A 15,614-nucleotide genomic window follows, 5' to 3' on the forward strand; every position below is an offset into this window, starting at 1 on the left:
AGGACCTTAATTTTACTCTCTAAAAATTTTTATTATTTTCCTCTATCATTTATTTTAATTAAATTTATTTTAATTATTTTTTTTATTTTCTTAAATTGAAAATTAAAACACTTTAAATGCATGTAAATTATAATGTTAATTTAAAAGTAGAGGAAATTTCAAAAAATGTCCATTTTTACTTAGTTATTTGCAAAAATGTCCACCATTGTAAAAATGTCTAATTTGGAAAAATTTAGACCAAAATACCTTTATTAACAATTTACAATTCTACACTAAAACAAAAAAAAAAAAAAAAACACTTTTGTAATATTGTTTCTGACCAATAAAATTTTGACACTACCTACCATATTTATTTCAAAAAGTATACATGTCAAATCACAATAAATGCTATATTTTTCATTGATTCAGAAATGTCGAGAACGACATTTTTAAATGTAGAAAAATATCATGTTCAAAATGAAATGTCATTCTAGACAAATGAAACGGTGTTCAAATGTCGAAAATGACATATGAAATGTCGAGAAACATTATTTTAATATAACTTCTCATGGAAGTCACTTCTCAAAATTTGTGATAAATTGATAAAAAAAAATCAAATGTCGAGAATATCATTTCAAAATGTTACTTCATTAAGGACATAATAGACAAATTGGCACTAAATTCAAATGAGTGAACAATTTTCAACTCATACCCTTAAAGTTGGACATTCTTAAAAATGTATCTTAAAAGTATTTTGGAGTATGATTTTAAAGATTGACTCTTTAAAATAAAGAGTCTCTTGTAGATGCTCTTAATATGTTTGAGCTCTATTTTTCAATGATACACTTTTCTTCAAACTCATTTTTTATCATAAAAATTTAAAATTTTTCTTATTTTTCAATATACATTTTTTAAAAGTCAGTATTTTAAAATCTATTTTTACCAAATAATAGGACTCAGAGCTTAATTCTACTTTTCATTTAGCCCTTATTTAATCCGCATTATTTTCAAAATATATTTTTCTCTTTTTTTTTTTCAACCACTTATTCATAAATAAAATAATAGTTACACGCAATTTCAAAATTTTTCTTTGTTATTTAACCATACATTTACCATCAATCTATTATTATAAAACGTATTTTACACAAAAATTGAGGCTCAAACAGGCCTTTAATGTTATATTAGCACCATATAAATTGATGTTTTAACATCAATTATTCTAAAGTGTTCCTTTGGTGATAATTTTAAGAGACAATTATACCCATATTTTATGTAATGGACGCTTTACTCTTGAATTAGCTCTTTTTGGTATTGATAAAAAAAAATGATTTGGTGAATTTTGATTAAAAAATTTAATCAAACGTGTGATTAAAATTTGATAATATTTGTGAGTCCATAAAAAATGTGATTAAATATAAATTCAGAAAATATGAGTTTTTAAGAGATGTGGACAAAAAGTAACAAGCATATTTTATGACTTGCAAATGACTTTTAAGAAAGGAAAAATAAATCTAGGAACTGCACAAATAAAAAAAAAATTAGAAAAAAAAAAATGAAAATGGTCGTCCACAACATTTACCCATTGCCAGAGCCGACTCGAGTCTTCCGACGCCTCGTATTTTACGAAGGTCCCAAAATTTTGAAATTTCCGGTTGTTACCCTTTTTACCCTTCCTTTTTACTGGTGGGCGGTGGTACACACATTTCAATAACACAAAATTGTTGCTCTTCCTTTTCAATTTCCCCTTCTATTCTTGAAAGTCTAATGAACTTCAAGGGTTTAAAAGCACAGTAATAAATCAAAATAATAACATTGTTCTTTGCCAGTTAAAATTTACAATTTGAAAACCAAAAATACCTCCTCTTCTTATTTTTCCTGTCGCATATTCCAATTTACAGCTTATAATTTCTGGTCCTTGATTTTGATATTTTAATATAATCAGTGAGGACTATGAGATGAGTTTATCTGTTGGAATGTTGTTTTAAGTATTTGTTTAGTTTTTTAATATATGTTGGATGGTGCCACCCACGCCCTCCCTTTTTTAACGAAAAAGAATTACTTTTTTACTAGATTTTGATAAATATATTACATGTACTAATACTAACTTCTAAAATTCGATAAAATAATTCCTCATCTTGTAAACCTCTAGTTTTTCCCTTTTCATGTATTTGAATGATACTTGTTTTAGAAACCAGTATCTTTTAATTATGTGTAGTGTAATGATACAAGAAATCAACTGCATGTGTATTTTTTATATTTTTTTAGTGAAGTGATTTCTGTACATCACTTCTGGAGTAAGTGAATTCTGGATTTCACTTCTGTATTGACTTGTGAGAAAAAAAAAATGGGGCAAGAAAATAGATTACAAAGAGAAGCTTAAAAGTTATTTTTGCAGGTTTACATATTGTCTGCACATTTTGAAATGTGAAACGTCGTTGAATGATTACATTCATGTCGGCATATCCTCCTACCTAAATCAAAGAGACCACCCCATAGACCAAATAATACAAGGAGATGTACAAAGGCTCAAATGCTTTAATCCGATCGTGTGAGGAAGTTGTGGAGGGAATGGGCATAATAAAAAAATAAAATAAAAAATGCCTCTTTGTCTGTGACATGTAAGAAAACGTAAGTATGGATCAGGAATCAATATTTGATTCAGTCAGATAATTTGTGGGCTATCGAGTATTAAGCCGAATATGTAATCACGTTACATTATGCATCATTAATTCAATGATTATTTCTTACTGAAATGCAGTTATTAAAAATAGGAGTGGGCGTGGTTCGATTCGGTCGATTCTAAAAGGAACCGAACCGAATCGAATACCAATGAGAATTTTAGAAATGGAACCATTGGTTCCATTGTTAGGTATGGAACTGAACCGGAGCCGAACCAATCGGTTTTGGTTCGGTTCGGTCCGATCCGGTTCTTTACATAAAAATGTCAAAATAAAATGTTTACTAATAAAAAATCTAAAGAAACTACCAATGTGATTTTTTTTTAAAAAATATAGAAGAACCTAACATATTATACAAAGATTAAAAGAAAACTAAGTATACAAATTTTAAAACAATATGCAAATAATATAAGTTTCTATTATCAAACAAATATTAACTTATATAAACTGTCTAGTACTTCAATGATTAAACAAACTTTCATCAAAATGAAAACAAAATAAAAGTGTTTGGAGAGAAAGTCATATATTTTACTGAAAAAATGCCAACTGAAGGGTCCCTTTTTAACATTTTTCTCAATTATTTAATTAAAAAGTGACATATGAACTATATACATAAACATTCGTTTCATTTTCATATGTCACTGCCGTTTGCTTATGTTGTTATACAACTTTTTTTTTTTTTTTTTTTTTTTTTTTTGATGGAATTTTTTTTTTTTTTTTTTTTTTTACTTTGATGGAAGTTTCTTTTCACTTTAAGAGTAAGTCATATATATTACCAATTTGGTTTCGGGACAAATTGGAGAGTAAATCTTATATTTTACCAAAAAAGAAAAAAATGCCCACTAAAAAAAAATTCTATGAGAACCGTTCGGTTCCCCGCGGATCCCATACTAGAACCAAGAATCGGACCGGAACCGATCGGTTCTTAATAATTTGACCCGAAACCAAATTATTTTTTAGAAGAACTGGAACCGAACCGGGCGGTTCTAAACGATTCCAATCTAGTTCCACTGGTTCCAAGAAAAAAATGTCCACTCCTAATTAAAAATCAAGCATGCGGGATGGTTTTTGGATTTATTAAGAAGCATTCTGGCGAGAGATGAATTCAATAGAATATGAAATTTGGAAATTGTGAGATCGACGGGTAGATAGGCTTATTTAGTGGAGTAAAATTAGCTGGATAAATTTATTTGTACATCTCAATTCACCACTTGGTTGACAAATAGATGATGTGGTAGCTTTACAATGGTTGGATTAAAAGAGTGAGAAGTAAAAAATAGTGTGGGATTGTGTCAAGTGTAAATTTGGTAAACCAAAGTGTAAAAAGAGATGTACAAGTAACAAAATTGAAATTAGCTTCCAAATTGATTACCATGTAGGATAGAAGTATTTTTTTTTGGGATCTTGGACCGTGGATGAAGGGGGTCTTGACCGTGTACATATAGTTCATTGAGGGGTATTGGTCGTGTTTTAGAATTGATTATTAAAGGTATTTGAGATTCACTTTCGTTCATTGAACGGGCTTGAGGCCCGTGTCGAGAGTACTTAGCCCAAGGGGCAGTCTACGCATGTGTGATCAGCTTACAGATTTCAATCAGAGGTACATTTTTGGTGAATTTTTCAGTACATTTGATATGATGAAATTATAGTATGATTACCAGCTTGTGTTTATATCATGATCCAAGATGATATTTTATGACGTTATGTAAATGTCTTACCTTTTGGCTATAATTAAATGATATTATCTTGCGAATTATTAAATGATATGAGATTGACCTTCAATAAAAATGAATAAATGAAAAAAGTATAATTATTTTTGAACTTCTTCACTCACTGAACTGTTAACTCATATATTTTTTTCATTTTTTCTTATCAGACCGCAGTTGAGTATCTAGGCACCTTTTGGAGTTAAACCTTTGATTTTGAAGTTAGAGCCACACAATAGAGTTTGTTAGTATGACTTACATTATAGAATATGTAGTCAGTATTGTGGAACGCATGTTCATGTTTAAATGTGATTTTTTCATCACTTGTAGACAATTATGGGGCTCACTATGTATTTCGTATCCATATGTACATTTCATGTTATTTTCTTGGTAAAAGTTGATATTTCGGCTTATCTTTATAGTGTTGTGTTATATTTTGGGATTTGTGTACAGTGGATTACAAGTTGGTTAGTCTTATTTACAGGGGAGATAATGTCGAAATTCTGCTAAAAATAAATTATAAAAAGTTGCATATTGTAGTTGTAGTAGCCTTAATGGTGGGTTCGACTTTTAGTTAGTATCTATCATCGACGTATGTCATGTTCCGAATCTAGCAGTGTTACACGGGACGGGGCTTGTCATAGAGAAGAGCAGTGATGATGAATTTGTTGATCCAATGTCAAATGTAATACAAGACTCCGCTTGTTCAAGTCCTAATCAAATAGAGCCTAATGATGAAGGATCACCTCATGTTGCTTTTGATAATCAAAATGAGCCAAAAGAATTCGAGAAGTTGGATGATATGTTGAAGAATGTGGAGAGGGAGTTGTATCCCGGATGCACCAAATTTTCTAGATTGACTTTCTTAGTCAAGATAATGTACATTAAGGAACTAAATAAATGAAGCAATAAATCTTTTGATATGCTGCTCAAATTTTTCAAATTTTTTAACAAAGAATGTGATGATAAACGAACAATTCAAAATAGTGGTGCTTGTGTTCGTGATTTCCATTATAATGAAAATACAGATTTTTTCGTAGTATTGACAAAAGATATAGAGTTATGCTACATTAAAGGGTGTCATGCTTACTTGTTCAAATGCAAGTGGTTCAATATAGACAAGAAGAAAAAGAAGATACATCAACATTATAACATCACTTCTATAAACATAGCAGGTGAATGGTACAAAAATGATCCTTTCATTCTCGCCCCTCAAGCCCAACAAGTATTTTAGGTTGATGACCTTAAGAATGGACCTAATTGGAAAGTTGTTACAAAGGTTTTTCATCGTCATTTGTGGGATAAAGTTGAGAATGGAGAAAAAGATGACAATCAACGTCAAGACAAACAAATGGTTGTACAAGAAGATAATTCGTCAACAATTCAATTCAGTTTTGTACAATCAGATCTAGAAACTCAATCCTTTGTCCATGATGATATTGAACCAATTATGATTGATGATACTCTTCTACAAAATGAAAAAAAAAAAAAGAGCAGCTTCAGTGGAAGATTATGATCCTATAGATGATGACGAACAATATTATCATTTCATATATTAGAATGAGAACGATGAACCCTTTTTAGATTATAATGGTTCAAAGGTTGATGCAAGTGAGGATGATAATGTGTTAGAAAAGCATGCGGATTGGAATATACTCTAGTATCACCAATTGTGTGAATTACTTTGCAACATGTAATTTGTAAAAGTTTAGGTAAGGTGATTATGTACACATTTTTATTAACTTTTAAATTCACTTATGCTAATTAAATTTACATATGTGTTTATGTTTATTTATGTGTAGCATGAGTTCTCTTCCAATGCATGAAGAGGGTAGTTCAATGATACAGTCCGAAAATCCCGTTTCAGATACTCTTGTGGATTTATTTTTTTTACCGTATTACATTATGATCCATCAAGTTTGCTGCATTTGATTTTTTTTTTCCATATTCTGTTTTGGTGTTAGTACTTGGGGTAAGCATTATATTATGTGAAAATGACAATATTTTATTGTAAAACCTCTTTGTAAACGACAAGGACGAGGTCCTACGCGTGTGAACATGCTATGGTTACTGCTAAACATAAATTGCAAGTAGAACTTAACAAAAATGAAGAAGCTATTGGGGAGAATGCATGTGTTTGGGCTAATGAAATTGGATTTATTGTTCGTTCGATGGAACCTCTGACAAGGAAAAAAATGGAAAGAGATTGGTGATGCTTCTAAGATTCCACTTTTGGATCGTCTAAATGTACTTCTCCTTCACTTTATATGTCACTCATCATTAGGTACATGTGCGAGTTTTTCTCTAATAATTTTTTCGAGTTTGAATTGAACTAGCTAATCAAAGATGCTATTGATCGTTCGATGAACAAGAAATGGAAGGAGTATAGTTATAGATTGCATTCATAAAAAGAAATAAGCCTGCATCTATAGTAGAGCAAAGTGATTGGGATTTTCTATGTGATTATTTTGTAAATAATGAGAAAAAAGGTTATAATTATTCAATGATAATATTTTTAGTATATGTTCTTACTGGAATCGACGCCTTACTTGAAAACAAATTCATCGAACAAGTAGATTAGTATCTTGCAATTAGTCTTTTTGTAGTTGTTAATTGGAACCTTTTTGATGAGTGTGGAAAAATAATGATATTCACATATTACTTGAGTTAAGTCTAGTTTTTGTTGATTGATTTGGCTTTTAACATTATGATCTAGTGTGTTTCCAATTGTTTTCCTCTTCCTTTTTATGTGTTTTATGATGCATATAATTTTAAAATTTAATGGTAATTGTGATACACATGCATTGCAGAAAAGGCTCGAGTGAGCAAAGCAAATTGTGCCGTAAAAAATGGTAACTCTTCAAGGATCAAAATCTTATGTTGTACATGCACATGAACTGCTAAGTCATAAATAATGTTAAATATTATATTTCATGAATTTTATACGCCAATTCTAATTTTCTAAATAGACGGATCCATATATAAAAGAGCTACTGGACCACATCAATTTTTTATGAGGTGAATTGTAACAATGAACATGAGTGGGACAACTAAAGAAGCAGAGTCCCATTATATAATTAGTTTTATTTGTTATAACTGTATAATATATATTTCAAAAATCTAATTTTTTATTTATAATTTACATGGATCCACAGAATCAAATGGTCGACATTTTACAATAACAAAATTCTCAACTAGATTCAAATAAATAACCTATGCCTTTAAAAGAACTTGAAATATGTGACCAAGTTTCAGGCAAGAGATTTAGCTACGTTGATCAACAAAAAAAATAAAAATGAAAGAAGGCAATGTTGGAAAATTGTGGTAGTTGTGCAGAGAATGTTATTTGTTAGGAAAATGTGTAAATGGCAATCTGTGACCAAAGGACCTATTTGTCAAAATTGTAAAGTCAAGGACCAAATTGTAAAGGTCTAATAGTTTAGGGACTAAAGTTTCAATTTAGCAAAGTTCATAGCATAGGTCTAGGGTAAAGTGGGATGCTTTGAAGATGCAAACGGCGCGTTGATTTCGCTAGAGTTTTGCCCTGACCTCGCTCGAGCCTAAATTGCAGAACAGACGTCGCTAGAGTTTCGCTGAGCTGTCGCTCGAGTTTTGCCAGCACCTAGCTCGAGCGACGGTGTTATCTGGCCTTTGGTAATTTTAATGTCTCGCGAATTTTTAACGCTCCATATTACCAAATTTAACTTACTATATAAACAAAACGTCCGATTTTCGTAAATGACCTTTGGCAAACATTCAAACAAGAATTCTTCTCAACTTCCAAAGGATTAAGAACCTAATATTCATTCTTTTCATCTTTTAATTCTCATGGTTCTTTGAATAAAAACATCAACCCTCTCAAAACCAAAACACCCTTTCATATCTCCATATTAACTTCCAGAAGATCGTCAGTTTGAAGATTCGGGAAGGGAATTGCTTGAAGAGCTGGAGTGCTTGGTGATTCACGGGAGGTAGAAGATATTCAAGGCTAGGATTTTGGCGCAGATTTGTAAAATCCAGGATAAATGTGGTCGATACAGTAAGGAGGTCAGAGTATTGTTAGAATCAATAATGTCTGGCGTACTGTAAGTCAATATCTTCTATAGTGGATCCCTACTGGCTTGTGCCCGGAGTTTTTACCCAGTTGGGTTTTCTCCGTCAACATTTTGTGGAGTTTTTACTAGTTTTTGTTATTTACTTTTCAACCGATAATTCAACTTAGGTAGATAAAGTATGTAAATAAATCTGGACAATGCATAATTTATGTGACTTGTTGCATAAGTTAATTAATTGCCTTAATTCCGCATAAACACCTATTCACCCCCCTCTAGATGTTGGTTGGGTCGAACTATAGCTTTTTCAAGTGGTATCAGAGCCAAATCTCGAGTCCTGACCCATAGTTGTCTAGATGAGTCAATCACGGTCTGTACCTCCGTTTTTCAATGGAAGTAATTATGCTTATTGGAAGGTTAGAATGCGTGCTTTTCTTAAGTCTTTAGATGAGCATGTTTGGGTAAGTGTGCAAAATGGTTGGAAACCTCCCTCCACTACCGTTTCTGGAACTATTAATCTAACTGACATATCACTATGAACTAAGGATGAAATAACTGAGTGTAATTGGAATAGCAAGGGTCTTCATGCCCTGTTTATGGCCGTGTCTCCCGAAGAGTTTAGGAGAGTGTCAATGTGTGAAACTACTAAAGAGATTTGGGACATTCTTGAAACTACACATGAAGGAACTAAAACGGTAAAGAATTCTAAGTTACAAATGCTAGCTTCTAGGTTTGAAGAAGTGAGAATGAAGGATGATGAAACGTTTGACGAATTCTATGCTAAATTGAATGACATTGTTAATTCTAGCTTCAATCTAGATGAGAGAATTCCCAAGTCTAAAATTGTGAGAAAAGTGCTTAGGTCCCTGCCGAGAGATTTAGGCCTAAAGTCACTGCTATTGAGGAAAGTAAGAACCTAGATGAAGTTAAAATTGAAGAACTGGTAGGATCCCTGCAAACTTATGAACTCACTGTCACACAACCTAAGAAAGGAAAGTCCATAGCCTTAAAATCCATCAAAGAGGATGAATCTTCTAATACTGAGTCACTTAGGGACGATGAAATTGCTTACTTTGTTAAGAGATTCCAAACAGTTCTCAAAAATAGGAGAAAGCCTCAGGATAGAAAAAGTGGAGCCCTTAGCAATTTTTCAAAAGAAAAAATTGAAAAGCTTACCAATAAAGGGTCTAGTGATAAGCCTCGTTTGGTTAGGTGCCATGAGTGTCAAGGAATAGGTCACTATAGGAATGAATGCCCTAGTTATAAGAAGAACCAAAGAAAAGGGAAAGGTAAGGCCTTAGTTGTCTCACTTACAGATAATGAATCTGAGACCAGTGATAGGCAGGAATCTTCTAGTAGTGAGGACGAAGGAAACTATATGGCATTTGTATCGACTGTTAGAGTGAATCTGACAAAGAAAGTGACAAGGTTGAGGAAGAACTTCCTAACGATAATTCTAGTAATGAGGATGAGAATGACATAGATATACAAGAAGATTATCAACTTTTGTTTAAAGAGAGTCTTAAAATTAAAAAGGTCAATAAAGCCCTACTCAAAAAAGTTGATGAACTTAAAAGAGAAAAAGAGAAACTTGCTAGTAATCTTCAGGATTCACTTAAGAGTGATAGTGAGTTAAAGTGTGTCAATGAGAAGTTAGAGGACAAGATTAAGACTTTGACTAGTGAATTGGAGAAATCTAATGCTCATCTTCAGACTTTCATAAGTGGGACTAAGAAATTCGACAATATTTTGGGAATGAATAAGCCTGCAAGAGATAGGAAAGGTCTAGGATACGTTGAGGGTAACACACATGTTACTAGACCATCTAAGACTGTGTTTGTTTCTAGAGTTAAAGTGTGTCAATGAGAAGTTAGAGGACAAGATTAAGACTTTGACTAGTGAATTGGAGAAATCTAATGCTCATCTTCAGGCTTTCATAAGTGGGACTAAGAAATTCGACAATATTTTGGGAATGAATAAGCCTGCAAGAGATAGGAAAGGTCTAGGATACGTTGAGGGTAACACACATGTTACTAGACCATCTAAGACTGTGTTTGTTTCTACCTCCAAGAAAGCTAATGCTGTCGGCAGTTCAAAAAAGGGTAAGAATGTTCCGAGAGAACAGAGTCATCAATCACGTAGGAACTTCAATCCCAGATATCCACAGACACGTACCTTTGAGCCTATGTTCATTCCCACCTATCACCACTGTGGAGCTCTAGGACACACTAGGCCTAGATGTTATAAGTTATGCAATGAGCGTAGAAATCATAACATTCCTAGTCAGGTTAGCTTTCTGTCTAATCAGGTTAGTCATTTGACTGAGATGCTTACTAAGCTTACTAGGAGTACTTTATCATCTAAGAAAGTTTGAGTCAAAAAGGGTGATCTAGCTAGACATTCAGGTCAAGAAAATTGTTTTGTTGCTCATGGTGCATTAAAAGCCTAAAATTACAATATGTGGTATCTAGATAGTGCACGTTCTAGGCATATGTGTGGTAATAAAGCTTTGTTCACTACTCTTGATGAATGTAATGGTGGTATGGTTACCTTTGGAGATGGGGGTTCTGCACTTATTCTTGGCAAAGGTACTGTACAAATGCATGGATTACCTGTGATCTCTAATGTGCTTTATGTGGAAGGTATAAAGTCTAATTTGTTAAGCATTAGTCAGATTTAGTGATCTAGCTAGACATTCAGGTCAAGAAAATTGTTTTGTTGCTCATGGTGCATTAAAAGCCTAAAATTACAATATGTGGTATCAAGATAGTGCATGTTCTAGGCATATGTGTGGTAATAAAGCTTTGTTTACTACTCTTGATGAATGTAATGGTGGTATGGTTACCTTTGGAGATGGGGGTTCTGCACCTATTCTTGGCAAAGGTACTGTACAAATGCATGGATTACCTGTGATCTCTAATGTGCTTTATGTGGAAGGTATAAAGTCTAATTTGTTAAGCATTAGTCAGATTTGCGATGATGATTTTGAGGTTAGCTTTGTGCAAAAGAGATGTACCGTGTATGATTCGTCCAGTGGGGTGGTCCTTGAAGGGGTTAGAACGTCTAACAATTGTTATGGAGTTTTGCCTAATTCTAATTATGTGTGTAGGAGTGCAAAAATTGATGTGAGTGGGCTCTGGTACAAAAGGTTAGGTCACTTGAATTATAAGAGTCTGGTACAACTAGCTAAGAAGGAATTGGTAGATGGTTTGCAAAAGAGATGTACCGTGTATGATTCATCCGGTGGGGTGGTCCTTGAAGGGGTTAGAACGTCTAACAATTGTTATGGAGTTTTGCCTAATTCTAATTATGTGTGTAGGAGTGCAAAAATTGATGTGAGTGAGCTCTGGTACAAAAGGTTAGGTCACTTGAATTATAAGAGTCTAGTACAGCTAGCTAAGAATGAATTGGTAGATGGTTTGCCTAAGATAAGTCCGAGTGAAAATGTTGTGTGTGGACCATGTCAACTAGGTAAACAGCTTAAGGGAAGTCATAAAGAGACTTCTAAAATTCTAACCAAAAGACCCCTGGAATTGATACACATAGATTTAATGGGACCATCTAGGACTGAGAGTCTAGGAGGTAAGCAATACATTATTGTTGTGGTAGATGACTTCTCGAGGTTCACATGGATAGAATTCCTTAAGGAAAAATCTGATGCATGTGATCTTATAAAGTATCTGTGTAAGCAGCTTAGTAATGAACTCAATCTCAAAGTGTCTAGAATGCGTAGTGATCATGGAAAAGAATTTGAAAATTCTAATCTTGAGAGTTTTTGCATGGATGAAGGGATATTGCATGAGTTTTCTTCCCCTATCACTCCTCAACAAAATGGGGTGGTTGAAAGGAAGAATCGTGTTCTTCAGGACATGGCTAGAGCCATGCTTCATGGAATGGGACTAGCCCTACACTTTTGGGGAGAAGCTGTTAACACTGCATGCCACATAATCAATAGAGTCTACCTTAGACCCAAGACCGATCAGACTCCATATGAAATTCTTAAGGATAAAAAGCCTACGGTTAAGTACTTTCGTGTGTTTGGGAGTAAGTGCTATATTCTGCGTGATAGAGAGAACTTGGGTAAGTTTGAATCTAAGAGTGATGAAGGAGTTTTCTTAGGATACTCTAGAAATAGTCGAGCATTCCGAGTATATAACTCACGAACTCATGTTGTGATGGAGTCAATCAATGTTGTGATAGATGATGCTGTGAGTGAGGTGGAGAGTGTTGAAAATTGTGATAGTGATGGTGATCTTATAAGTTCTAGTGATCCCACTGAACCACCTATGTCTGAATCATCTATTAGGAAAACTGAAACACCTGAAAAGGAAACACTTCCACAAGATCGAGATAAAAATCCTAAGGAACCATCGACTAGGGTTAAGTCTAATCATCCTAAGGATAATATCATTGGGGATCTAGATAAAGGTATGAGACTTCGTAGGAGAGTACTGAACAATCTAGCTTACACTAGCTATGTCTCTCATGTAGAGCCTAAGAAAGTTGAAGAGACTCTTAGAAATGAATGTTGGGTGAATGTGATGCATGAGGAACTCAATCAATTTGCTAGGAACAATGTGTGGATCTTAGTTCCCAGACCTGAAAATTGTGTTATTGGTACTAAGTGGATTTTTAAGAATAAGACAGATGACCAAGGTACTATAACTAGGAATAATACTAGATTAGTTGCTCAGGGTTATACTCAAGTTGAATGAATTGATTTTGATGAAACTTTTGCCCCTGTTGCACGACTAGAGTCTATTCGAATTCTGCTTGCTGTTGCTTGTACCTTAGGGTTCAAGTTACATCAAATGGACGTTAAGAGCGCCTTCTTGAATGGGCTTCTTCAGGAAGAAGTCTATGTGGAACAACCAAAAGGATTTGTTGATCCTAAATTCCCCCACTATGTATACAAACTCCACAAAGCACTTTATGGTCTGAAACAAGCTTTTAGAGCTTGGTATGAGAGACTTACTTCATACCTTGAGGAACATGGATTCTCTCGAGGTGGTGGAGATAGGACCTTATTTATTAGACATATTGAAGAAACTATCACCATTGCTCAGATTTATGTCGATGACATTATTTTTAGGTCTCCTTGAGTCTCCAGCATATGAGTTTGCTAAGTGTTTGAAGCAAGAATTTGAGATGAGTATGGTTGGGGAGTTGAGTTATTTCCTTAGACTTCAGGTGAGACAGACAGAGGATGGACTGTTCATTTCACAGTCTAAGTATTTTAAGGATCTAGTTAAGCGCTTTGGGTTAGATAGTAAGAAGCATACTAGGACACCTATGAGTACTAGCTTGAAGTTAGGTCGTGATCCTTCAGGTAAGTGTGTAGATCTTTCCCTATATCGAAGCATGATAGGTAGTCTTCTCTATCTCAAGGCTACTAGACCTAACATTGCTTTTAGTGTTGGAGTGTGTGCTCGATTTCAGGCAGATCCAAAAGAATCACACTTAAACTCTGTTAGACGCATAATTAAATATATGAGTGGTACAGTTGATCTAGGGATATTCTATTCTAGGAATTCTAATCTTGATTTGGCTGGTTACTCCGACGCTGACTGGGTCGGGAACGCAGATGATAGGAAAACTACGACAGGGGGTTGTTTTTACATGGAGAGCAATCTCGTAGCCTGGTTAAGTAAGAACAGAATTCTATATCTCTATCCACGACAGAGGCTGAATACATAGCTGCAGGTAGTTGCTGCACTCAGCTTCTCAGGATGAAGTAGATGCTGAGTGATTATGGGATTAGTCAAGGGACCATGACTGTTTTCTGTGATAATACGAGTGCTATAAATATTTCTAAGAATCGCATTCAACACTCTTGAACAAAACATATTGACATACGATATTACTTCATTCGTGAGCTTGTTGAATCACATGTAGTCTCCCTCGACCATGTCTCTACTGATAATCAGTTGGCTGATCTACTTACGAAACCACTAGATGGATTGAGGTTTGAGTCACTTTGGACGGCTGTTGGTGTTTGTTCACCTATCTGATTGTGGATTCATGCATATTCATGCATTCATCACATATGTCCCTAGTCACTTCATATCTTGCATGTGATCTGTGTGTATGTGTGTGATGCATTTTTTATTGTTAGTTTGTCGTTTAGTCTTCTTTTGTGTGTTATATTTTTGTGTTTAAATATGAAAATTAAAAAAAAATTTAATTAAAAAATAATAATAATAAAAAATAAAAATAAAATGGAATTTTTTTTATGTGTGCCTTTTATGTGACGATAATAGCTTTTGCATTAAAAATCAAACTCTATTTTTCATCATATGTACAAGTCTGAGTTTCCATCATCGTTCTCTTTACCTGTAGAGTTCTGAGTATATGGCTCGTCATTCATTTTTGCACAGCACGTACTGTAGTCCTGTGAGTGAGTCTTGACCGCATAGGTGAGACTTGGGATGGTGTTCTTCTGTGATTGGGGTTATGTGTCCATTTGACTTGATCTGGGACTAGTGTCACTTAATCATATTGTCTTTCCCCACTTTTATTTTGTTGAACTTATGACTGTCTTCGGGGCCTATTTGACTCGAACAATTAAGCCTGAGGGGTGTCTAACCTGGTGCCCTATGGTCATCTGATTTGGGAGTCACCGGCCCAAAGTTTGTTACCGGGGTCATTTACGTCGCCTAATGGGGATAGCATTGCACTTAAGTTCTTTTGTTGAAAAAAAAAGGGAAGAAATGTGGAATCATACAGTTAGGGAGAGTAAAACTGTGACAATCGTAATATTTGATATAGGTCCTCATAAAATTGGATTTGACTGTCACTTGGTAGACATACACCTCTGTCTGGTTGTTTTCACGTGTCCTTTTTCACTGATTCAAGATTTTGAATCTAACTTACATGGACTACGTGGCACTTTTTACGGTGATGTTTTGTATACACTTTACTCCACGGGATTTTGAACTATGTGTGGACTTACGATTTGTCTATGTCCTGAGTGTCGGGGTTGTGACTTTATGCTTATTGTTGGTATAGTTTACATAATTGGTCCCATGCTTCTTTTTTTTATTAGTTTCCGATGCTCTGCACTTGTCTTATTTTTGAAAATACACGATTTGGGGCTAATTTCGTCATTTCTTGATAACTGTGTTCTTTTTCTCAATATTCAAAATTTTAGTGCTATTTCTGACATTTGAACTTCGCTCGAGTCTCGCCTGGACTTCGCT

The sequence above is a fragment of the Olea europaea genome, chromosome 18 (genome assembly GCF_002742605.1).
Source record: "Olea europaea var. sylvestris chromosome 18, O_europaea_v1, whole genome shotgun sequence".
Lineage (NCBI taxonomy): Eukaryota > Viridiplantae > Streptophyta > Magnoliopsida > Lamiales > Oleaceae > Olea > Olea europaea.